The sequence below is a fragment of the Pongo abelii genome, chromosome 20, assembly GCF_028885655.2.
Source record: "Pongo abelii isolate AG06213 chromosome 20, NHGRI_mPonAbe1-v2.0_pri, whole genome shotgun sequence".
NCBI lineage: Eukaryota > Metazoa > Chordata > Mammalia > Primates > Hominidae > Pongo > Pongo abelii.
The window spans coordinates 14,323,179-14,349,086 of NC_072005.2; the positions used below are offsets into that span (position 1 = coordinate 14,323,179).

The 25,908-nt window shown below is 50.6% G+C and overlaps 1 long non-coding RNA gene across 6 annotated transcripts in view; it reads right to left on the reverse strand.

The window, feature by feature from the left end:
* The window catches only part of LOC112130229 (uncharacterized), a 103,807-nt gene that overhangs the window by 18,626 nt on the left and 59,273 nt on the right, over window positions 1-25,908 (reverse strand). For 5 of the 6 annotated variants that reach the window (XR_010138422.1, XR_010138423.1, XR_008516177.2 and 2 more), the window contains 2 exons: window positions 10,922-11,085; window positions 9,922-10,012 (listed from right to left, as the gene is read on the reverse strand). This is a non-coding gene — a long non-coding RNA (uncharacterized LOC112130229). Of the gene's footprint in view, window positions 1-9,119; window positions 9,608-9,921; window positions 10,013-10,921; window positions 11,086-25,908 lie in introns of those variants that run through there. The other variant, XR_008516176.2, reaches the window with a different exon arrangement.

The window sequence follows — 25,908 nt, forward strand, 5'->3', positions numbered from 1 at the left end:
GCTGGGACTACAGGCGCCTGCCACCGCACCCGGCTAATTTTTTGTATTTTTAGTAGAGATGGGGTTTCACCGTGTTAGCCAGGATGGTCTCAATCTCCTGACCTTGTGATCCACTTGCCTCGGCCTCCCAAAGTGCTGGGATTACAGGCTTGAGCCACCGCGCCCAGCCCTTCCTTCCTTCTTTCCTTCCTTTCTCTTTCTCCTTCCCTCCTTCCCTCCCTCCTTCCTTGTCTCTCTTTCTCTTTTTTTTTTGAGACAGAGTCTTGCTCTGTCATTAGGTAATGTTGGCTCACTGCAACCTCTGCCTCCCAGGTTCAAGCCATTCTCCTGCCTCAGCCTCCTGAGTATCTGGGACTACAGGTGCGCACTACCGCACCCGGCTAATTTTTATATTATTAGTAAAGATGAGGTGGTCACCATGTCGGCCAGGCTGGTCTCAAACTCCTGACCTCATGATCCGCCCGCCTTGGCCTCCCAAATTGCTGGGAGTACAGGTGTGAGCCACTGTGCCCAGCCTCTTTCTTTTTTTTTGACAGAGTCTTGCTCTGTTGCCCAGGCTGGAGTGCAATGGCACAATCTTGCCTCACTGCAACTTCCCCCTCCTGGATTCAAGCGATTCTCCTGCTTCAGGCTCTCAAGTAGCTGGGATTACAGGTGCGTGCCACCACGCCCAGCTAATTTCATATTTTTAGTAGAGTTGGGATTTCACCATGTTGGTCAGGCTGGTCACAAACTCCTGACCTCAAGTGATCCACCCGCCTTGGCCTCCCAAAGTGCTGAGATTACAGGTGTGAGCTACCACATCTGATCCCTAATTTTTATTTTTAATTGACAAGTAATTGCGTATGTTTATGGAGTATGATATGATGTTTCAATACTGTATATATTAGAAAGCAGATCGTGCTAATGAACATATCTATCACTTCACATACTTATTTCTTTGTAGCGAGAACAGTTTGTTTTTTTAGAGACAGGGTCTGTAAAATATTGCCCAGTCTGGTTTTGAACACCTGGGCTGAAGTGGTCCTCCCATCTCAGCCTCCCAAAGTGCTGGGATTACACATGTGAGCTACCGCGCCAGACCCTATAGTGAGACCATTTAAAATCCACTCATTTCACAAGTTTGAAATATACATTATGGGGCGGGGCGCAGTTATGCTTGTAATCCCAGCGCTTTGGGAGGCCGAGGCAGGTGGATCACTAGGTCACGAGTTCAAGACCAGCCTGGCCAAGATGGTGAAACCTCGTCTCTACTAAAAATGCAAAAATTAGCCAGGCGTGGTGGCGGGCGCCTGTAGTCCCAGCACCTCAGGAGGCTGAGGCAGAGAATTGCTTGAACCCGGGAGGTGGAGGTTGCAGTGAGCCGAGATTGTGCCACTGCACTCCAGCCTGGGCGACAGAACGAGACTCTGTCTCAAAAAAAAGAAAAAGAAAAAAAGAAATATACATTATGATTAGCTATAGCCACCTTGATCACCAGGACTTACTCTTCCTAATGGAAACTTTGTATCCTTTGGGCAACATGTTTTCCACTTTCCCAGACTCTGTTAACGACTGTTCTACTCTCTACTTCTGTGAATGTGACTTTTTTTTTAGATTCTGCATACAAGTGAGATCATGCACTATTTGTCTTTCTGCGCCAGGCTTATTTCACTGTGCATAATGTCCTCCAGATTCATCCATGTTGTTGCAATGACAAGATTTGCTTCTTCTTTCAGGCTGAACAGTACTCTATTGTGTATATGCACCACGTTTTCTTTATCCATTCATTCATTGATGGACACTTAGGTTACTTCCATATCTTGTTATTGTGAATAGTGCTGCAAAGAACTTGGGAGTGCAGATAGCTCTTCCGAATACTGATTTCCTTTGCACATTACTCGGAAGATAACTTTTTTTGAGACGGAGTCTCACTCTGTCGCCCAGGCTGGAGTGCAATGGCGCGATCTCGGCTCACTGCAAGCTCTGCCTCCCGGGTTCACACCATTCTCCTGCCTCAGCCTCTGGAGTAGCTGGGACTACAGGCGCTCGCCACCACGCCCGGCTAATTTTTTTTTTTTTTTTTTGTATTTTCAGTAGAGACGGGGTTTTACCATGTTAGCCAGGACGGTCTCAATCTCCTGACCGCGTGATCCGCCCGCCTCGGCCTCCCAAAGTGCTGGGATTACAGGTGTGAGCCACCGCCACCCGGCCTAATTTTTGTATTTTTAGTAGAGACGGGGTTTCACTATGTTGGTCAGGCTGGTCTCAAGCTCCTGACCTCATGATCCACCTGCCTCGGCCTCCCCAAAGTGCTGGGATTACAAGCGTGAGCCACCGCACCCAGCTTTTTTTTTTTTTTTTTTTTCAGACAGGGTCTCAGTCTGTTGTTGCCCAGGCTGGAGTGCAGCGGCACAATGTCAGCTCACTGCAACCTCTACATCCTGGGTTCAAGTGATTCTCCCACCTCAGCCTCTGAGTAGCTGGGACTACAGGTGGACACCACCACGCCCAGCTAATTTTTGTATTTTTTTTTTTTTTTTAGTAGAGACGAAGTTTCACTGGCGAGGCTGGTCTTGAACTCCTGACCTGAAGTGATCCACCTGCCTTGGCCTGAGACAGGAGAATCGCTGGAACTTGGGAGGCAGAAGTTGCAGTGAGCCGAGATTGCCCCACTACACTCTAGCCTGGGTGACAGAGTGAGACCCTGTCTCAAAAAAAAAAAAAAAAAAAAGTGAAAGTGAAAGATTTCATTCTGAACACCACTAGGCCCTGAGAGGCAAGGCTGGCTGACAGCAGACCCAGTTTAATGAGAACCATCTGACCCCTGGATTTGTTTCCTTCCTGTGGCTGCTATATAACAGCACCACGAACTGAGTCACTTAAAACAACAGAAACCTATTTTCTCACGGTTCTGCAGGCCAGAAGTCTGAAATCAAGGCATCTGCAGGGCCACACACCCCACAGAGACTCTAGGGAAGAATCCCTCCTGGCCCCTTCCAGCTTGTGAGGGCTCCAGGCGTTCCTCGGTGGCAACCACAGCATTGCAACCTCTGCTTCCGTCTTCACGGGTCCTTCTCTACTGTGTCTCCTCTATGTGTCTCTCCTAAGGAGAGTCGTCTGTGGATTTAGGACTACCGTGTTTTCCAGGATGATCTCATCTTGAGAATTCTAATATCTGCAATGACCCTTTCAAAACCCCTCCTACAGAGTTGACAAGGATTGCATGCCAGATTCCAGACAGAAATACAGTTACAATGAACCATGAATCAGGCTGCACTAGGGCCCCCTTCCTTGCTGCTGAAAGTCAGGTAGCACTTTTACACCCCATTGTTTCACCGGGCGCAGTGGCTCACGCCTGTAATCCCAGCTCTTTGGGAGGCCAAGGCGGGTGGATCACCTGAGGCTGGGAGTTCCAGACCAGCCTGACCAACATGGAGAAACTGCATCTCTACCAAAGATACAAAAATTAGCCAGGCATGGTGGTGCATGCCTGTAAGCCCAGCTACTGGGGAGGATGAGGCAGGAGAATCGCTTGATCCCGGGAGGCAGAGGTTGCAGTGAGCCGAGATCGCGCCATTGCACTCCAGCCTGGGCATCAAGAGCGAAACTCTGTCTCAAAACAAAACAAAACACAAATACATCCCATTGTTTCTACAGACAGGATCTCTGACATTAGGAGCATATGGCTTTTTTTTTTTTTTTTTTTTTGAGATGGAGTCTTGTTCTGTCGCTCAGGCTGGAATGCAATGCACTGACGCGATCTCAGCTCACTGTAACTGCTGCCTCCCGGGTTCCAGCGGTTCTCCCGCCTCAGCCTCCCGAGTAGCTGGGATTACAGGCATGCACCATCACGCCCGGCAAATTTTTGTATTTTTAGTAGAGACAGGGTTTTGCCATGTTGGCCAGGCTGGTCTCAAATTCCTGACCTCAAGTGATCCACCCACCTCGGCCTCCGAAAGTGCTGGGATTACAGGTGTGAGCCACCACGCCCACCCAGGAGATGGATTTTAGATTTGCTCCCATCTCCTCGATCTGTGGCCCTATGATTAAACCTCCTTCTCTGCTGCAAACTGGTATCTCAGCATGTTGACTTGCCCAGTGCCTCGAACAATGGGCCTATGACAGTTACAGTTTATCCACCTAAGATCACATTCAGGCCAGGCGCAGTGGCTCGCACCTGTAATCCCAGCACTTTGGGAGGCCGAGGTGGGAGGATCGCTCAAGGCCAGGACTTCAAGACCAGCCCGGGAAACATAGCAAGAATCTCTCTCTGCAAAAAATACAAAAATTAGCCATGCATGGTGTTGTGTGCCTGTGGTCCCAGCTACTTGGAAGGCTGAGGTGGGAAAATCACTTGAGCCTGGGAAGTCAAAATCATGCCATTGCTCTCTAGCCACCCTGAGTGACAGAGCAAGACCATGTCTTTAAAAAAAAATAAGTTGGCCAGGTGTGGTGGCTCATGCCTGTAATCCCAGCACTTTGGGAGGCCGAGGCAGGCGGATCATCTGAGATCAGGAGTTCGAGACCAGCCTGGCCAACATGGGGAAACCCCGTCTCTCCTAAAAATACAAAAATTAGGCGGACGTGGTGGCGGGCGCCTGTAATCCCAGCTACTCAGGAGGCTGAGGCAGGAGAATCGCTTGAACCCGGGAGGCGGAGGTTGCAGCACGCCTTGATTGCGCTATTGCACTCCAGTTGGGAGACAAGAGCAAGACTTCATCTCAAAAAAAAAAAAAAAAGTTAATATAAAAACATCACATTCACAGGTTGCAGGGGCCAGAGTGTGGACACATCCTTTTGGGGGGCACCATTTGACACACTATACTCCCTCCTGGAGCTGCAGCCCTGGCCGTGAAAGGAAAGGAGAGGAAAGAAAGAAAGATGGGGCCCCTGCACCACCCAGACCCCCAGAACCTGATGCTGGTGGGGATGGGGGAGAGGCAGAAGGAAACAGGATTGAAGTCTAAATCAAGGCCCCAGCTTGGGTCTGGACATTCCTTGTTTTGAATCGAAGCCAACCTGCTCTGTGACTAAGGTGACTCCAGGAACATCTGTTATCTGAGATGAACAGAGAACAAAGTCATAAGGCTAAGATTTTATCGAGGGGACTGCGGGGCAGGGGGGACACGTTTCCCTGTGAAAAGCACATTATAGAGGTGATGAGACATCAGCCCTTGACCGGAATTCACACAATGCAGGTTCATTTCATCACAGGGACCACCTGACCCCCAGGATTGTTCTAGAAGGTCTTTTTCTCTACCATCTCCACACCAATCCCTCTCCACCTGCCGCTCCCACCTTCCACTGGGTCCCCATCCTCCTCTGGGCTGGGGCCCTGCCTGCCTGCCATCCATTCACTCAACAAACACTTATTATTTTTTGAGACACAGTCTCGCTCTGTCGCCCATGCTGGAGTGCAGTGGCGCGATCACTGCTCACTGCAGCCTCTGCCTCCCAGGTTTAAGCGATTCTCATTTCTCAGCCTCTTGAGTAGTTGTGATTACAGGCTTGCATCACCACACCTGGGTAATTTTTGTATTTTTAGTAAAGACGGGGTTTTGCCATGTTGGCCAGGCTGGTCTTGAACTCCTGGGCTCAAATCTGTCTGCTTGGCCTCTCAAAGTGCTGGTAGTTACAGGCGTGAGCCACTGTGCTCAGCCCTAACACTTATTGAGCACCTGCTGTATGCCAAGGGCCAGGGAAGGGGGCGGCATACAGAGCCAGGAGGAAACAGTGTGGAGGAACTTCCCTTTTGGAGCTGACTTTCCAGTGGGGGACCTGGGCGATAGGATAAACAAGGAGTGAATATTCTGTGGTGTAGCCAAAAGCAGCCAGTGCAATGGAGAAAATACAGCAGCCTCATGCCTGTAATCCCAGCACTTTGGTAGGCCGAGGCGGGCGGATCACTTGAGGCTAGGAGTTCAAAACCAGGCTTGTCAGCATGGCAAAACCCCGTCTCTACTAAAAATACAAAAATTAGCTGGGTGTCATGGAGCATGCCTGTAATCCCAGCTACTCGGTAGGCTGAGGCAGGAGAATCACTTCAACTCGGAGGTGGACGTTGCAGTGAGCTGAGATCACGCCACTGCACTCCAGCCTGAGCAACAGAGTGAGACCCTGTCTCCGAAAAAAAAAAAAAAATCAGCAATAAGAGTCTGTGGATGTTGTAAATCAGGTGTGTGTGCATCAGGGAAGGCTTCCCTGGGGAAGGGCACAAGTGAAGGGAGACCTGGAGGAGGTGAGGGAGGAGCCATGTGGATATCTGGGGGAGGATGACTCAGGCAGAGGGAACAGCCTGTGCAAAGGCCCTGAGGCAGGATGTCTTTGGTGAGTTTGGAGAACAGTAAGGAGGCCCATCTGCCTGGAGAAAGCTGGGTTTTCTGGCCTCCATGAGGACTGGACTTTTGCTCTGAGTGAGGCAGTTGGTAAGGAGAATAATGCCCTCCTTCCCAAAATATCTACTTCCTCATCTTAAACTTTCAAGATCTCGTGGCTTGGGGAGGACAGGAGAAAGGGGCTGGTAACTGCTCCAGTGGGTTGACAAACATGGGTACTTCAGGGAGGCTTCCTGGAGGAGCGTCAAGCATATGACTGGCTTGAATTGCGGGAGAGGCAGGCTGAGCAGGGAGCAGGTGCCCAGGGAGAGGCAGAGGACAGGTCAGACACTTAAAAGTGTCTAAAGGAGAAAGACTCCTTTGGACACAGCCAGGCCCTGAGAAGCAGGGTTAGTGAATTTCTACCTCATGCAACAAAAGGGACTTTGCTGATTAGGTAATTAAGGATCTTCAGACAGGGAAATGACCTTGGATCATCTAATCACACAAGTCCTTAAAGTGCAAGGGGGCAGCAGAGGGGAGCTGAAGGCTGTCATATGAGAAGGACTTGACTCCTCATTGCTGGCTTTGAAAATGGAGGGCCCACGAGCCAAGGAATGCAGGCAACTTCTAGAAACGGGGAACGGACAACCAGCAAGAAAACAGGGGCCTCAGTCCTACAACCCCGAGGAACTGAATCTTGCACCCCTAAATGAGCAAGAAATAGATCGTCCCCTAAAACCCCCAAGAAAGGACTGCAGCCTGCTGACATCTTGGTCTTAGGCAGGTGAGACCCGAACCACATCTCTGACCTCTAGAGCTGTAGGATAATTTGCGTCGTTAAAAAAAATGCTAGTTTGTGACGGCAACCATGGGAAATTAACACAAGGTGGGAGCCTTCCGGGTTCTGAGCGGGAGGAGCGGGCGTGGCCTGACTCAGGTGTTCGCTCGCGCCCTCTGGAGGCTGCGGAGGGAACAGGCTTCAGGGCCAGGCTGGAGACCTGAGCAACGGTAGAGGGACTGCACAGTCCAGGTGAGGGATGCTGGGCTGGACCAGGTGAGGGATGCTGGGCTGGACCAGGTGAGGGCTGGGGAGGTGGGGAAGAAATGAAGTCTGAGGTTTGAACGTGGATGGAAAGGGAAAAAAGAGAGGACTCCGGCGGGGCACGGTGGCTCACGCCTGTAATCCCAGCACTTTGGGAGGCTAAGGTGGGAGAATCACTTGAGGTCATGAGTTCGAGACCAGCCTGGCCAACACAGTGAAACCCCGTCTGTACCAAAAACACAAAAAATAGCCAGGCGTGGTGCTGCACGCCTGTAATCCCAGCTACTTGGGAGGCTGAGACAGGAGACTTGCTCGAACCCAGGAGGCGGATGTTGCAGTGAGCCAAGACTATGCCATTGCACTCCAGCCTGGGCGACAGAGTAAGACTCCATCTAAAAAAAAAAGAGAGACAGAGAGAGAGGACTCGAGTCAAGGATGACCAGAAGCCTCTGAGCTGGGAACTTGGAGTCTCTTGTTCCCTCCACCCCAACTCCACCAGTCCCTACCTCCCCTTGGCCTCACCTGCCAGCAGTTGTCCCAGGCGGAGGCCACATGCTTCCCTCTCCTCTGAGGCCTTGCCCCTGCCTGTGACCTCTCACTTGTCACATCTGCTGTCTCTGTTCTCAAGACAGGAAGTCAGATGGGAGTTGAAGTCGGCTGGGACCTATGAGTCCCCAGGCCCCCTGAGGGATTCCGGATTTGAGAGTCAGCCTCCTCCCTCCCATCCAAGCCCAGCCCTGCCAAATCAGCTCCCAGCTCACTCCCTGGTCTGCACCTCTTTCTCTGTCTCTTTCTCTCTCTGAAATTTTCATTTTCTTTTTGGTAACCGAATTATCCCATCTCCGCCTCTCACTGGGGGCCGCCCGCAGAGGCGTGGGCGACGAGGGGCCCGGGTCGCAGCGCGAGATATTAAACCATCAATCACCCGCCAACGCCGACTCCCCCGCACCAGGACCCTCCGTTGGCTCCACCTGGAAGCAGACCAGCTCCAGTGCAGGCCTGGAGGCCTAGGGACCCCATCAAAATGGGAGGCCTTGTAAGAATCTCACATGCCCTGCATCCACCTGGGCAGGTGCCTGGGTGCAGATCGGCCTGGCTCAATGCACAGACAGGTGTCCTGGGTTCAAATCCACAAGCTACTTCTTATCCACACATGGGAGCCACTGCATTGTTCTGTATCTTGGTTTCACCACCTGTAAAATGGTGATAACATCCGGGCACGGTGGCTCACGCCTGTAATCCCAGCACTTTGGGAGGCTGAGGCAGGCAGATCACCTGAGGTCAGGACTTTGAGACCAGCCTGGCCAACATGGCGAAACCCCATCTCTACTAAAAATATAAAAATTAGCCAGGTGTGGTGGCGTGCCCCTGTAATCCCAGCTACTCGGGAGGCTGAAGCAGGAGAATCACTTGAACCCAGGAGTCAGAGGTTGCAGTGAACTTGAACTTGAACTTGAACCCAGGAGTCTGCAGGAAGCAGTCTGCCTGCCGAGATTGCGCTACCGCACTCCAGCCTGGGGGACAGAGCGAGACTCTGTATTTAAAAAAAAAAAAATGGTGGTAACATTTTCTACATCATTGGGGTTCACTGTCAGGATTAAACCAGTTAAGGCAGATGGCAATATCTGGCTGATAGTAAGTCCTGTCTAGGATTTGCTGCTAGAATGATTTTCCTTCAAGATTGGGGGGGTCATTCACTTGTGAAAGAAATCCAAGATTCTTAGCTTTTGGGGGAACTTAATGGGGTTCATACTTGTGTCACCTCACAGCTGCTGCCTTGTATAGGTTGGAATTGGATTCTTTTTTTTTGAGATGGAGTCTCGCTCTGTCCCCCAGGCTAGAGTGCAGTGCACGATCTCGGCTCACTGCAATCTCCGCCTCCCAGGTTCAAGGAATTCTCCTGCCTCAGCCTCCCAAGTAGCTGGGACTACAGGCACGTGCCACCACGCCCAGCTAATTTTTTTTTATTTTTAGTAGAGACAGGGTTTCACCATCTTGGCCAGGCTGGTCTCGAACTCTTGACCTTGTGATCCACCTGCCTTGGCCTCCCAAAGTGCTGGGATTACAGGCGTGAGCCACCGTGCCCGGCCAGAATTGGATTTTTTTGTTTTTTATTTTTGAGACAAAGTCTTGCTCTGTCACCCAGGCTGAAGTACCGTGGTACGATCATGGCTCACTGCAGCCTCAACCTTCTGGACTTAAGCGATCCTCCCACCTCAGCCTCTTGAGTAGTTAGGATTACAGGCATGAGCCACCACACCCAGGTCTAGGGGAAAAAAAAGTAAAGGCTCTTTCAGAACCTTAACTAGGGCCAAGCAACTCATATTTCAAGGCGCTCGGTTCACAAAACAAGGTCTCAGTGCTTTGCACAGGCTGTTCCCCATGCCTAAAATGCTGTTCCCTCTGCCTAAAATGCTGTTCCCTCAGCCAGCCATGTGACTCCTCCTTGCCTGCTTCTGGGTTTGCTGCAATGTCCCCTCCTCAGTGAGGTCACTTTGCAAAAATTGCACCCAGGGCCCCTGCCCACCCCACCCCTCCCAGCTGTATTTCCCTCCATAGCATGCACCCCATTTTGCATACCGTATGCAGTGCTTGTGGGGTTTGTCTGTTCATTCCACTGGCGTGTTAACCCCAGGGCAAGGGTTCATTCATTCACTGCCCAGCACGGTACCTGGCATGAAATAAACACCCAGTAAATACTTGTTGAGTGAATGCATGAACAAATTCCATCCAGCTGCTCCCGGAGGGCCCTGCAGGCTGCAGCCAGCTCAAAGCTGCTCTGGTTGGGCCTGTCAGCAATCTTGGGTTTCCTGGAACGGGATGGAGGGGGTGTCACTGGATGTGTTCAGAGATGCAGCTGGTTCACTATCAACTTTGTGTGTCCTCCCACCTCAGCCTCCTGAGTAGCTGGGACCACAGTTATGTGCCACCATGCCTGGGTAATTTTTGTATTTATCATAGAGACAGGGATTCACCATGTTTTCCAAGGTGGTCTTGAACTCCTGAGCTCAAGCAATCTGCCTGCCTGGGCCTCTCAAAGCACTGGGATTACAGGTGTGAGCCACAACGCCCAGCCAGGATGTTTATTTTTTCATTATTTATTTATTGTAGAGATGGGGGTCTCCCCATGCTGCTTAGGCTGGTCTTCAGGTCCTGGGCGATCCTTCTGTCCTGGCCTCCCAAAGTGCTGGGATTACAGGCATGAGCCATGGCGCCCCACCTTGTGTAGATCTTTAAAAGGTACCCCTTCCTTGCTGGGTGCCGTGGCTCATGCCTGTAATCCCAACATTTTGGGAGGCTGAGGTGGGCAGCTCACCTGAGGTCAGGAGTTCGAGACCGGCCTGGCCAACATGGTGAAACCTTGTCTCTATTAAAAATACAAAAATTAGCTGGGCGTGGTGGCGGGTGCCTGTACTCTCAGCTACTCGGGAGGCTGAGGCAGGAGAACCGCTGGAACCTGGGAGGCAGAGGTTGCAGTGAGCCGAGATCGCGCCATTGCACTCCAGCCCAGGCAATAACAGTGAGACTCCATCTCAAAAAATAAAATAAAATAAAATAAAATAAAATAAATAAAAGTTACCTCTTCCTCTGGGCAGATGCAATGTGTGGTGAGGGGAACAGATGACGTCAGCTTCTGCTCTAGCTTCTGTCTGGTATGCTTGTGCAGTGTGCAACTTGCACAACTGTTCTTGGCAGTACTGCTCCTGTCCCCCATCTCTTGAGTAGCTCAGAAGGTGGGGGGCACTGTGAAGAGCAAGTAACCAGAGGCTGGACCTCTACACCCAGGTGTTTAGAGGGCCAAACCCCAACCTCTGTGCCCAGCTCACTGCTGGTGAAAAATCTGCCAAGGAACTCGACTGTTCTGGGTGACACCCCAAAGACTCCCCTCCTGGTATCCCCAGCTGTGTCTCCCTTGCTCCTCCAGACTAGGGGTGCCCTCGCCTTCCCCAGCCCCCTCTGCACGTTTCCACCCAGCCAGGAGTCCTACACTTGCCTGCTTCTCCCAACCTTCTCTCTCTCTCTCTCCAGCACAGTGGCTATTTTTATTTTTCCTTCTTATTAAATTTCTAACTTCTGCAAACACCATGGCCCCTGCCTCGCCGCACCCCCCCCCCCTTCCCTTAGGGCGGATTTGATTCACTTGCGTTTTATTAACAGATTAAAAAAAAAAACCCGCAGCTGCCACCACAATGTGACTTTCTCCGCTTTCCTGGAGGTTTAGGGAACCGAGGAGAACTGGGCTACAGGATCCCTCGCCGGGTTTAAATTCGCCCTCCTCCCCACTCCCAGGGACCTTTCCATCACAGCCTGAGCGGCGAGGTCGGGAAGGGGCTGCGGAGTGAGGTTTGATCTCGTTCTGGGTTTAGGGGGGAATGGGATGGGTGTCAGGCCTGATGCGGTTCCCCCAGCCAGGACCTCGTCCCAAGGCAGAATTGGAAATTAAAAAAAAAAAAAAAAAATCCGTTGGGAAGCCCCGCCCCCGCCCCACCTCCACCCCCCCGCCTCCGCCTCCCCCTCCGCCTCCCCCTTCTCCCTCGCCTCCGCCTCCCCCCCCGCCTCCGCCTCCCCCTCCCCGCCTCCGCCTCCCCCCACCACAGACCCTGGGTGCTAAACGCTTCGGGTGGGACAGGTAGCCTCGGGGGTGGGGGCTTAGAGTTGGCGCCGCCCACACAGAGCTGGGGTCGCCCCTACCCTCTCCCCCTTAGGATGGCTAGCAGGGGGACTTGGGAAGGTTTGCCACCTACCCAAGCCCAGCTCGCTCTGTTTTCTTTCCTCCTTAGGACATTCTGATTCCAGTGCTGACTCCCAGACCTGAGAGCAAATTGCTTCTTCATGCCCCCGGGGTGTTTTCCTCCCCCCAAGTCTTTTTTTGTCAGTTGCCATGGCAACCAAGAACCCAGCTGCACTTTACTTCCCTGGGATACAGGATGGGGGTAGGGGGTGATGGGGAAACTAACTGGGTCGTTTAGGCCAGGACCTTCCTACCCTCCTCTTTGCCCCCTCTCTTAGCCCTCCACCCCTCCCCCACACCACCTGGTCCAGCCTTGATTGACAAGAGGGCAGGTTGCCCTGTCAGGGTTACCCATTTGGGTGGTTGGGCCACAGCTTCCTTCTGGGTCACTCTGTTCTGGGAAGGTCCTTCATTTGGCCCGAGGGCTAAGACTCCAGCTGTCAATGAAATCCCTTTCCCCTTCCTTTCCTCCACTCTTTAGTCCCTCAATCAGGGTGGGCTGGTACGGTTAGGCAGGTTGGACACTGCACAAGGGGACACTGAGTGTGTTCAAACTAAGTTCCCAATTTCCATTGCTCCCTTACTCCATAGCACACTACAGACTAACCTCTCCTTTGCCTTACTGACACCAACTCTCTGTTTGCTATCAGGAGAGCCAATGATTCCAATAAAATACTTCAGTCCTGGTCACACCCCAATGCCGAGCGGAAGAAGGGAAGTCCAGTCAGGAATTTGGGGTCTTGAACAACCCAAGCCACAGCTCCTGTGGAAGCTTAGAGAGAGAGCAAACCTGGGCAGAAAGAACTTCTACAGAAGGCCGGGCGCAATGGCTCATGCCTGTAATCCAGCACTTTGGGAGGCCGAGGCGGACGGATCACGAGGTCAGGAGATCGAGACCATCCTGGCTAACACAGTGAAACACCGTCTCTACTAAAAATACAAAAAATTAGCCGGGCTTGGGAGGCTGAGGCAGGAGAATGGCGTGAACCTGGGAGGAGGAGCTTGCAGTGAGCCGAGATCACACCACTGCACTCCAGCCCGGGTGACAGAGCGAGACTCCGTCTCAAAAAAAAAAAAAAAAAGAACTTCTACAGGGGCCAAAGGTAGGGTCAAGGACCATAGAATGCCTTGGGGTACCCAGGGAGGGGCAGGGAACGATTATCAAAAGCCCCAAAGGAATCATGGGGCTGGTCAAGTTTGCTTCATGGACCCAATTCTACCGCCCACCATCTATACTCTTTGCCTAGGTAGCTCCTCTCACTGGGAGGTAGAGCCTGTTTCCACACCCCTTGAATCTGGGTTGGTTTCGTGATCTCCTTTGGCCAATCAATGGATCGCAGCAGAAGTGAAGTCACTTCCCAATCTAGGCCTGAAGAGGTGGTGCATGTTTCTGCTCGATGTCTGGAAACCCTGCCCCTGTCAGGTGACCAAGCCCGAGCTAGCCTGCTGGAGGATGAGGGAAGAATCCTGTTGTCCTAGACCAGCCTAACAGCCAGCCGGGCCCCAAATATACGAAAAGACCCAGCCTGAATAAATACAGTGTGCCTTTTAGACCCATAGACATTGGTGGGTGAGCCCAGCCAGGAGCAGAAAAACTGCCCTGTAGCCTGCGAAGCCAAAATTAATGCTGATTGTCCTAAACTGCTGGATTTGGGCATTGTTAGACAGCTGTTTGTTTTTTTTTTTTTGACTCAGTCTCACTTTGTGGCCCAGGCTGGAATGTAGTGGTGCAATCTCGGCTCACTGCAACCTCCGCCTCCCGGGTTCAAGTGATTCTCCTGCCTCGGCCTCCTGAGTAGCTGGGATTACAGACACCCGCCACCACGACTGACTAATTTTTGTATTTTTAGTAGAGACGAGGTTTTGCCATGTTGGCCAGGTTGGTCTCAAACTCGTGGCCTCAAGTGATCCACCTGCCTGGCATCTCAAAGTGCTGGGATTATAGGCATGAGCCACTGTGCCTGGCCTTCGTTAGACAGCTTAACTGGCAACAGGTAACTGACAAGGAGCCTGGCAGGCACAGGTGTGCATTGGTTAGCACGTCCCCTTGCCCACGAAGGAGCTAGACTCAAATCCCGGGATCCCTGAAATTGATTATCAACTCTTTAACTTCCTGAGGAATCCTTCCCCATTTTTCCTTTATTTCTTTTTTGTTTGTTTTTCGGCATGACCTTCCAATGAAATTCCCCATTTTTCCTTTTTCTTTTTTTTTTTTTTTTTGAGACAGAGTCTCGCTTTGTTGCCCAGGCTGGATTGCAGTGGCGCGATCTCGGCTCACTGCAGCCTCCGCCTCCCAGGCTCAAGCGTTTCTCCTGCCTCAGCCTCCTGAGTAGCTGGGATTACATGTGCCACCATGCCCCGCTAATTTTTGTATTTTTTAGTAGAGACGGTGTTCCACCATGTTGGCCAGGCTGGTCTCTAACTCCTGACCTCGGGTGATCCGCCCGCCTTGGCCTCCCAAAGTGCTGGGATTACAAGCGTGAGCCACCGTGCCCAGCCCCCCATGTTTTCTTTCCTTGGTATCTCTCTGATTGCACTTCCTCTCCTCTCTCTTTTACTTCGGTCCAGCCACATCAGCCTCCTAGCTGATCTCCACTTCTCTGTGCTAGTTCTCACCCCAGAGTCTTGGCACCTGCTGTTCCTTCTGCCTGGAACCTTCTTCCCCCAGATCTCTATGTGTATACTCTGCTTTTACTCCTTCAGGTCTCTTTTTTTTTTTTTTTTTTTTTTTTGAGACGGAGTCTCACTCTGTCACCCAGGCTGGAGTGCAGTGGTGCGATCTTGGCTCACTGCAAGCTCCGCCTCCCAGGTTCCCGCCATTCTCCTGCCTCAGCCTCCCGAGTAGCTGGGACTACAGGCACCTGCCACCACGCCCGGCTAATTTTTTGTATTTTTAGTAGAGACGGGGTTTCACCGTGTTAGCCAGGATGTTCTCGATCTCCTGACCCCGTGATCCGCCCGCCTCAGCCTCCCAAAGTGCTGGGATTACAGGCGTGAGCCACCGCGCCCGGCCACAACTCCTTCAGGTCTGTGTTCATGTGCCTGATTCTCTGAGGTGTCCTCCTTACCTTAGATAGACACGTCTCCTTCCAGGCCCTCACCAACCTACTACTGCTCCCAATGGGAGCCACATCATGTCCAGCCTAGGACGCTAAAGTTGAGCCAGGGCTCAGATTGGAGCAGAACAGGCCTCCCCTAAAACATTCCTTTTTTTTTTTCTTTTTTCCTTTTTTTTTTTTTTCTTTTTTCCTTTTTTTTTTTCTGAGACAGAGTCTTGTTCTGTCACCCAGGCTGGAGTGCAGTGGCGCGATCTTGACTCGCTGCAACCCCTGCTTCCCAGGTTCCAGCAATTCTCCTGCCTCAGCCTCTCGAGTAGCAGGAATTACAGGCACCTGCCACCACAGCGGGCTAATTTTTGTATTTTTAGTAGAGATGGGGTTTCACCATGTTGGCCAGGCTAGTCTTGAACTCTTGACCTCGGGTGATCCGCCTGCCTGAGCCTCCCAAAGTGCTGGAATTACAGGTGTGAGCCACTGTGCCCGGCCACACAAAACCATTCCTCATCCACCTTTCCCCTAATGATTTTACTATCCATGGCTAATCATGTCCTAGATCCATAATTTCTTTCTTTTTTTTTTTTTAAGAGACGGCGGGTGGGAGGGGGCGGTCTCACTATGTTGCCCAGGCTGATCTCGAACTCCTGGCCTCAAGCAATCCTCCCACCTTGCCGTCCCAAAGTTCTGGGATTACAGGCGTGAGCCGCGGTGCCCGGCCTAGAGCCATGATTTCATTACAAGTTGCAAAATACTGCATTCCCAGTTTATCATGGCATTTTCCCATTTATACATCTGTCGTCTCCAACAATCTGGAAAGCCCTCAACAGCAGAGTCAGAGCCACAGGGTACCAAGGAAACATTTGCTGAAAGAATTTGAATTCAGGAGATGGAGCCTATTGGGGGAAAAACCCCAAACAAACAGGTATTTGTCGTTTAGGGCAAAGAAACATGGCACCTTTTCTCCTGCTTCTAGGATCAAAGGCTGCTCCACTCCAATCTCCGCTGGATGCCAAGCCTGGCCAAAAGTCCCAGGACACGGCCTGGCCCCCTACCCATCAACGCTCTCCCTCTTCTGACACCCCATGGAGTCACCCTATGGACTCGGGATCAATGGGGTTTTGGGGAGAAGACAGATCGTCTGTCTACAGGTATCAACATTGCTTTCCTTCTCAAAATTTTTTTTTATTTTAAACCTCCCCACAATTCAAACGTTTCTCTTATTATCTTCTGCCGAGGGAAAAAAATTAATAACATGGCACAATATAAAATACTAAATTAAAGGCATTTTGGAACCAGCAATTATTTCATAAGCTTCTCTTTTATTGCCACGCTAATGTGCCTAATTGCTATCTTAATGAGGACATTAATTTCTGGCTAATGTGATGTTATTATAGAAATTGCAGTCAATCTCTTAAAAGGAGGAAAGTGCTAGAAAGCTGTCCCACGAGGCAGAGGCTTTGGTCACCCTGGGGCTGAGGGGCAAAGGGTAGGGGAGGAGACGGTGCTGGAACCCGGGCCAAGACTGGGGGAAGGATGGGGCTGCTGGGAGCCAGAGAGCGGGAAGCCAGGGGACTCGTGCTGAGACTAAAACCTCCCAGGGAGGCCCTGATCTGAAAGCCAGCTGTTGCCGTGCCCGGGGACCTAGGAGATGAAACTCTGAATAGGGGAAAGTGTTACAGCAATAATAAAACCTGACATCAGTGGCAGGCACGGTTGAGGCATTTTCTATGCTAATCCTTGCAATAGCTCTATAAAACAGATAGTGTCATTTCCCCCATTTTATAGATGGGGGAACAGAGAGGTTGAGTAACTTACCCAAGGTCACACAGCTATTACATGGTAGAGATGGGATTTGAACCCAGCCCGTCTGGCTTAACTGCTGAGCTATGCTGCCAGCATCCTGACACCATTGATAATAATAATTTCAAACATTTATTGAGGGCTTATTAACGCGCCGGCTGTGAGTTAAGCCTTTTTGCACACAGCATCTCTGGGTGGGCTCCGTCTTGGAGGAAGAGGTGCAGCTACAGCCACATCTGAGCACTCCTTAATATACAGGGAGGACGAGGCAAGGCTCAAAGCTCGGGGGCTGGTGTTGCACCTCCTTCCCCACACAGGAACAGGAAATCCATTGTGGGTAGAAAGACATCAGGGCCCAGAGAGGAGAAGGTTATTTCCTCTGAGTTGCACCTTATCACAGGTTACGGTGGTGGTCAGTGTAGGTTTTGAAGGCAAATGGTCTGGGTTAGAATTCTAGCTTTTCCCATTTGGCGAGTGGCCGACCCTCTCTGCACCTCAATTTCCTCATTTAAAGATTGGGGCTATGGGAAGCCGAGGTGGGCAGATGATTTGAGGTCAGGAGTTCGAAATCAACCTGGCCAATGTGGTGAAACCCTGTCTGTACCAAAAATACAAAAAAAAATTAGCCAATCATGGTGGCCTGTGCCTGTTATCCCAGCTACTCGGGAGGCAGAGGCAGGAGAATCACTTGAACCCAGGAGGCGAAGGTTGCAGTGAGCTGGGATCATGCCACTGCACTCCAGCCTGGGCAACAGAGTGAGACTCCATCTAAATAAATACATAAATAAGATTGGGGCTAACAATGGAATCTACCTCCAAGGGCTGTTATAAGAATTAAACAACTGGTTGGGCATGGTGGCTCGCACCTGTAATCCCAGCACTTTGGGAGGCTGAGACGGGAGGATTGCTTGAGCCCAGGAGTTCAAGACTGGCCTGGGCAATATAGCAAGACTCCATCTCTACAGAAAAAATATTAAAAATTAGCTGGGCACGGTAGCATGCGCCTGCATTCCCAGCTACTTCGGAGGCTGAGATAGGAGGATCGCTTAAGCCCAGAAGTTCGAGACCAGCCTGGGCAACATTGCAAGACCCCATTTCTACATAAACATGTAACAAATTAGCTGAGCATGGTGGTGCCCCCACGTCTGTAGTCCCAGCTACTCCGGAGGCTAAGGCGAGAGGATCTGCACTGCAGCCTGGGGGACGGAGCAAGACTCTGTCCCTAAAAAATCCAAAAACAAAACAAAAAACAAACTGTGTATTAGAATAAGGACACACCAGCTGCTGTAACGAGCAACCTGTAGATCCCAGTGGCTTAATGCACTAAAAGCTACTTTCTCACTCACATCACACTGCTTGCTGCCCCTGGGAACTGGACTCCGGCTATATTGTTGCTTCACCTTCTTCCAGTGACGCAGAGGCCCCACAAGACCCTCTCTGTCCAGCCAGCAGATGGAAAGGAAGAATTAGAAGGTGCAGGTGGGAGATGTTAAAAGCCTGAATGTAGCACACCTCACTTCCATTCACATCCCACAGAAGCAGATAATGATAAAGGTTAGGAAATAGGTTTGGAGTCTGGGAAACATGAGGAGACCCCATATTTACAAAGAAAAAAACTTTTTTTTAACTAGCTGGTTAATGGTGGCGCAAGCCTGTTGTCCCAGCTACTCAGGAGGCCAAGGTAGGAGTGAGGTAGGAGGCTGGAAGGGACTCTGGAGGTGAAGTTCAGACATCAGACCAAATTGATGGCCAGGTGCGGTGGTTCACACTTGTAATCCCAGCACTTTGGGAGGCCGAGGTGGGAGGATCACCTGCGGTCAGGAGTTCGAGACCAGCCTGGCCAACATGGTGAAATCCCATCTCTACTAATAATACAAAGATTAGCCGGGTGTGGTGGCAGGTGCCTCTAATCCCAGCTACTCGAGAGGCTGAGGCAGGAGAATCGCTTGAACCTGGGAAGTGGAGGTTGCAGTGAGCCAAGATCACGCCACTGTACTCCAGCCTGGGAGACAAGAGTAAAACTCTGTCTCCAAAAACAAAGAACTAGCTAAAGCAGGTGTGTGTGTGTGTGTGTGTGTGTGTGTGTGTGTGTGTGTGTGTAGCACCTCCCCATAAGACACGCCCACCAGCGTGCCATGTCAGTTTACCGTTACCATGGCAACACCTGAATTCCCCACCCCTTTCCATGGCAACTACTCAACAACCTAGAATTTACCACCCTCATCCTAGAAATTTCTACATAAACTGCCCCTTAATTTGCATATAATTGAAAATGGGCACAAATATGAGTGAATGCAGCAGCACCTCTGAGCTGCTACTCTGGGCACACTGCCTTTTGGGTAGCCCTGATTCTTCACTAAATTTTCTGTTTAACACCACCAGCTCGCCCTTGAATTCCTTTTTGGGTGAATCTAAGAACCCTCCGGGGCTAAGCCCTAATTTTTTTTTTCTTCAGACTGAATCTCGCTCTGTAGCCCAGGCTGCTGGAGTGTAGTGGTTCAATCTCGGTTCACTGCGACCTCTGCCTCCTGGGTTCAAGCAGTTCTCCTCCCTCAGCCTCCCTGAGTAGCTGGGATTGCCACCAAGCCCAGATAATTTTTGTATTTTTAGTAGAGATGGGATATTGCCATGTTGGCCAGGCTGGTCTCGAACTCCTGACCTCAGGTGATCCACCCACCATGGCCTCCTGAGGTGCTGGGATTTCAGGCATGAGCCGCTACACCTGACTTTTTTTTTTTTTTGAGAAGGGGGTCTTTGACACCCAGGCTGGAATGTAGAGGTGCAGTCTCGACTCTCTGCAGCCTCGACCTCTGGGTGTCAGATGATCCTCCCATTTCAACCTCCCGAGTAGCCAGGAGTACAGGGCTGTGCCACTACACCCGCCTAATTTTTGTAATTTTTGTAGAGACGGGATCTCGCTATGTTGCCCAGGCTGGTCTCGAACTCCTGGGTCCAAATGATCCACTTACCTCTCATCCCAAGGTGCTGGGACTACAGGCATGAGTCACCCACCCAGCCTAAGCCCCAATTTTGGGGGCCTGCTTATTCCTGCATCAGGAGGAGCACTTGAGACCAGGAGTTTGAGACCCCAACCTAGGAAACATAGTGAGACCTTATCTCTACAAAAAAAGAAAAAGAAAAAATTAGCTGGGTGTGGTGGCACACACCTGTGTCCCAGCTACTCAGGAGGCTGAGGTGGGAGGATCACTTGAGCCCAGGGGGTCAAAGCTGCAGTGAGCCATGATCATGCCACTGCACTCCAGCTTGGATGACAGAGTGAGACCCCCACCTCTAAAAATAAAAATAGAGCAAATAGGTCTGGGCTTGAGGCAGCCCAAGGGTCCCCTGCTTTCATCACTTTCCGTGCATCTTCCCAAACACATCACCTTGGCAAGCACACAGCAGGCAGGCCAGACGGATGTGCCCGGTAAAAATACAAGAAGCCAGCTGAGCATGGTGGCTCACACCTATAATCCCAGCACTTTGGGAGGCTGAGGTGGGTGGATCACGAGGTCAGGAGTTCGAGACCAGCCCGGCCAACATGGTGAAACTCCATCTTTACTAAAAATACAAAAACACAGAAATTAGCTGGGCATGGTGGTGTGTGCCTGTAATCCCAGCTACTCGGGAGGCTGACACAGGAGAATTGGTTGAAGCTGGGAGGCAGAGGTTGTAGTGAGCCGAGATTGCACCACTGCACTCCCAGCCTGGGCGACAGAGTGAGACCCCATCTCTACAAAAAATAATTTTAAAAATTAGTCGTGGGTGGTGTCATGCAACTGTAGACCCAACTACTCAGGGGGCTGAGGTTGGAGGATCACTTGAACCCAGGAGTTTGAGTCTGCAGTGAGCTGTGATCACACCAGTGCACTCCTGCCTGGGCAACAGAGAGAGATCTCATCTCTAAAAAAAGAAAAAAGGAGCTGGGCATGGTGGCTTACAGCTGAAATCCCAGCACTTCGGGTGGCCGAGCTGGGTGGATCACCTGAGGTCAGGAGTTCGAGACCAGCCTGGCTAACATGGTGAACTCCGTCTCTACTAAAAATACAAAAAAAAATTAGCCAGGCGTGGTGGCACACGCCTGTAGTCCCAGCTACTCAGGAGGCTGAGGCAGGAGAATGGCATGAACCTGGGAGGTGGAGGTTGCAGTGAGCTAAGATAGAGCCACTGCACTCCAGCCTGGGTGACAGAGCAAGACTCTTTCAAGAAAAAGAAAGGGAAAGGAAAGGAAGGGGAGGGGAGGGGATGGGAGGGGACGGGAGTGGAGGGGAGAGGGGGAAGGGGAGAGAAAGAAAAGAAGGAAAGAAAGGAAAGGAAGAAAAGAGAGAGAGAGAGACGAAAAGAAAAAGAAAGAGAAAGAATAGTACTAAAAGAAAAGGGACCAGGTGTCTGAAGGATGAGTTGCAGGGTGCCCCATTGCTGAAGAACTGCTTCCAGAATGCAGCTGTGTAAGTCTGCCGGTGTGGCCCGTGTGGCTGGGTGCAAGCTCTTCAGGGCCCCAGGCTACACACAAGCGATTTTACTTTATTTCTAAAATGGACTAACTCGGTTTTAAACTTAACCCAACTCACTCACAAAAGAAATGTTCTCTCACGGCCAAGAATGAAAAACCACCACGAGTGGCCACAAACAAGTATAAAATAGACAAAATGAGGCTTGGTGCAGTGGCCCATGCCTGTAATCCCAGCACTCTGGGAGGCTGAGGGTGGAGGATCGCTTGAGCTCAGGAGTTCAAGCCCAGCCAGGGCAACATGGCAAAACCCTATCTCTACAAAAATTAGCTGGGCATGGTGGCGTGTACCTGTAGTCCCAGCTACTTAAGAGAGGCTGAGGTGGGAGGATCACCTGAGCCTAAGAGATAGAGGTTGCAGTGAGCTGAGATTGTGCCACCGCACTCCAGCCTGGGTGACAGAGCCGAGACTTTGTCTCAAAAAAATAATAATAAATGAAAAATAAAAATGATGAAAGTGCAGAGAGTGTCATGACATTCTCCCTATAATTTGTCAAGACTGTAAAGCTGGGACCAGCTCTTTTTGCTAAAAAAAAAAAAAAAAAAAAAGATTGGATTAGGAAGCATCGGAGGGGTGTGAAAATCATGCTAGCTAGCACCTCTCTAAGAATTGCTTTTTTTTTTTTTTTTTTTGAGACAGAGTCTCACTGTGTCACCCAGGCTGGAGTGAAATAGCGCAATCTCCCTGCAACCTTCACCTTCTAGATTCAAGCAATTCTACTGCCTCAGCTTCCTAAGTAGCTGGGATTACAGGCATGTGCTACCACGCCTCGCTAATTTTTGTATTTTTAGTAGAGGGGGTTTCACCATGTTGACCAAACTGGTCTTGAACCCCTGACCTCAGGTGATCCCCCTGCCTCGGCCTCTCAAAGTGCTGGGATTACAGGTGTGAGCCACCACGCCCGGCCTGAGACTTGCTTTTTTTGAGGGATTAGAGGGATTGATAGTTCAGTAAAGGAAGTCACTTTCTCACTAGTGATTCTGTGGTACTGAACCCAGGGCCTGGTACCCAGGGGGCAAGTGGGCAAGTGGATGTTCCGGGTCACCCAGCCAGCCAGGGGAGCAGCTGATTCCAGATCTTCCCTCATCTCTCTGCTGTTTAAACCCTTTTTGCTCCTTCCAATGGGAAACAGGGAAGGGGGAGGCTGTGGGATTGGAACAGAAAGCGTCCTGGACTCCAGAGGCCTTGAGCAGCCATTTCCCTCCCTGGGCCTCAGTTTTCTCATCTATAAAATGGGTAGCTGCAGACTAGAGAGACAATTTGTAAAGTTCTGCTGTGTTAGTCAGGGTTCTCCAGAGAAACAGAATCCACAGGCGAGAGAGAAACACACAAAGAGAAAGACAGAGAGAGACCTATTTATTTTTTTAGAGACAGTGTCTCTTTTTCTTTTCTTCCTTTTTTTTTTTTGAGACGGAGTTTCGCTGTGACACCCAGGCTGGAGTGCAATGGCGCGATCTGGGCTCACTGCAACCTCCACCTCCTGGGTTCAAGCAATTCTCCTGCCTCAGCCTCCCGAGTAGCTGGGATTAAAGGCCCACGCCACCATGCCCAGCTAATTTTTGTATTTTTAGTAGAGACAGGGTTTCACCATGTTGGCCAGGCTGGTCTCGAACTCCTGATCTCAGGTGATCTGCCTGCCTCGGCCTCCTAAAGTGGTGGCTCATGCCTGGCCTTCATTTTCTTTCTAATTTTTTTTTAAATTTTAATTAGACAGGATCTCCCTCTGTTACCCATGCTGGAGTGCAGTGGTGCAACCATAGCGCACTGCAACCTCCACCTCCTGGCCTCAAGCAATCTTCCCACCTCATCCTCCCAAAGTGTTGGGATTACAGACATGAGCCACTGCACCTGGTGGATTTCTTTTCTTTGAAAAGCAATACATGCTCATGATAAAATGCAAGGAATTCAAACCCTATCGAAGGGGGAGCATATTGAATGGAGTCTCCCTCTCAGCTCCTCCCTTTCCCCTAATATAGCTCTGCTAAGAGCTGCCCGGTGTATCCGCCCTGGCATTTTCTATTTGCACACCAGAGTCGATACGAATATCCTCCTTTTACTTTCACAAATAGGGATCGTTGCAGGCACAGGGTTCCATGATAGCTTTTTCCAGTTAATTATATACTGTGGACACCTTCCCCAAATCAGCACATCCAGACCTGCCTCATTCTGCTTAATGACTGCAGAGTATTGGAAGATGTGCCTTAAGAGAGAGGGAGAGAGAAAATAAAAAATGATATGTTTGGAATGTTCCACCTGGTAGTCCCAGATCTGGGTTAATGGAATGGGAGATCACACTCCAGTTCCTCCCCATCTCTTCTGGCTTGTTTTCTGTTTGTTTGTTTTGTTGTTGTTGTTGTTTTTTGAGATGGAGTTTAGCTCTTGTCGCCCAGGCTGGAGTGCAGTGGCGCGATATCGGCTCACTGCAACCTCTGCCTCCCGGATTCAAGCGATTCTCCTGCCTCAGCCTCCCGCGTAGCTGGGCCTATAGGTGCACCACCACACCCAGCTAATTTTTGTATTTTTAGTAGAGCTGGGATTTTACCACATTGGCCAGGTTGGTCTTGAACTCCTGACCTTAGGTAATCTGCCTGCCTCCGCTTCCCAAAGTGCTGACAGGCGTGAGCCACTGCGCCCGGTCTCTTCTGGCTTTTCTATGTCTTGGGAACCAACACAGTTGTAGTCTCTGGCCAGCTCGATTTGAGTGGGACAGACAGGCTTGTGTCTGGGTCAGGGTGGAGGTGCCAAGCTCCTGTTCCAGCCATCAGCAGTCCATGGAGGAAAAAAAAAAAAGCCAAACCAAACCCCAGAGCCAAGTGCATTTCTTGGGACATAGTTTATTGGGACTGGGACCTGCTGTGAGGCTGTGCAGACCTTATTGTCGAGGGCAGCTGCCCTGAGAGAACAGGCTAGGAAGATTCAGCACGGCAAATCTATTTCCATCCTGAGTGGTCACGTGCTTCAGAGGGTCAGCCCTGGTTGGTCCAAATCCATCTAATGCTCCATTGCCTCCCTCGTAATTGACTGAGGGATGGCCCAACACCTGTTTTTGTAAATAAAGTTTTATTGGCACACAACTGTGCTCATCTGTTTGCATGTCGTTTGGGGCAGCTTTCACTCAAGGACAGAACCAAATACAGATGGTCCCAACTTAACGATGGTTTAACTTACAATGTTTCAACTTTATAATGGTGTGAAAGTGATACACATTTGGTAGAAACGCTACTTCGGGTACCCATACATTGTGTTTTTCACGTTCAGTATAGTATTCAAAGAATTATGTGAGATATTCAACACTTTATTTTAAAATAGGCTTTGTGTTTGATGATTTTGCCCAACCGTAGGCTAATGTTAAGTGTTCTGAGTGTGTTTAAGGTAAGTTAGGCTAAGCTGTGATGTTCACTAGGTTAGGTGTATTCCATTTATTTTCAACTTGTGACTCTTTCCTTTCTCTTTTTTCCTTTCCTTTACCTTTTCCCTTCCCTCCCCTCCCCTCCCCTCTCCTCCCCTTCCCTCCCGCCCCCTTCCTTTTCTTCCTTTTGAAACAGAATTTTGCACCCAAGGCTACAGTGCAGTAGTTCCATCATAGCTCACTGCAGCCTTGAACTCCCAGCTAAAGCGATCCTTCTACCTCAGCCTCCCAAGTAGCTGGGTCTACAGGCGTGTGTCACCATACCTGGCTAATTTTTAATTTTTTTTGGTAGAGATGGGGTCTCACTATGTTGCCCAGGCTGATAAACTCCCGGGCACAAGTGATCCTCTCACTTCAGTGATGTTTTCATCACTATGATGTTTCAGTTTACATAGTTCAGTTTACATAGTTCCAATGTAAGTCAAGGAAAATCGGTAGTTGCAACAGAGAATGTCTGGCCTGCAAAGCCGAAAATACTTACTATCTGGTCCTTTACAGAAAGATGTTGCTGAGCCCTGGGCTAGTGTATACTAACAGCATGTGCTACCTACACCTCTCTGCCTGGAGGCTTTCTCCTGGCCCACATGTGGGACAGGTCAGAAGTGCCCAGGGCACAGCCCTCAGTGTAGGATGGGTGGTGACTGTCAAATTCCTCAGCTTCGGCCGGATGGTGCAGTGGCTTACACCTGTAAACCCCCCACTTTGGGAGGCCGAGGTGGGTGGATTACTTGAGGTCAGGAGTTCAAGACCAGCCTGGCCAACATGGTGAAACCCCATCTCTACTAAAAATACAAAAATTAGCAGGGCGTGGTGTGGGCACCTGTAATCCCAGCTACTCGGGAGCCTGAGGCAGGAGAATGGCTTGAACCCGGGAGGCAGAGGTTGCAGTGAGCTGAGGTCACACCACTGCACTCCAGCCTGGGCAACAGAGTGAGACTCTGTCTCAAACAAAACAAAACAAAACAAAACCTCAGCTCCCTCTCCACTTGGTTGGGATGTCTCCAAGGTGCATGTGTCACACAGCTTTCACAGCAAGCCCCAGTGGGATTGGGACCCAGT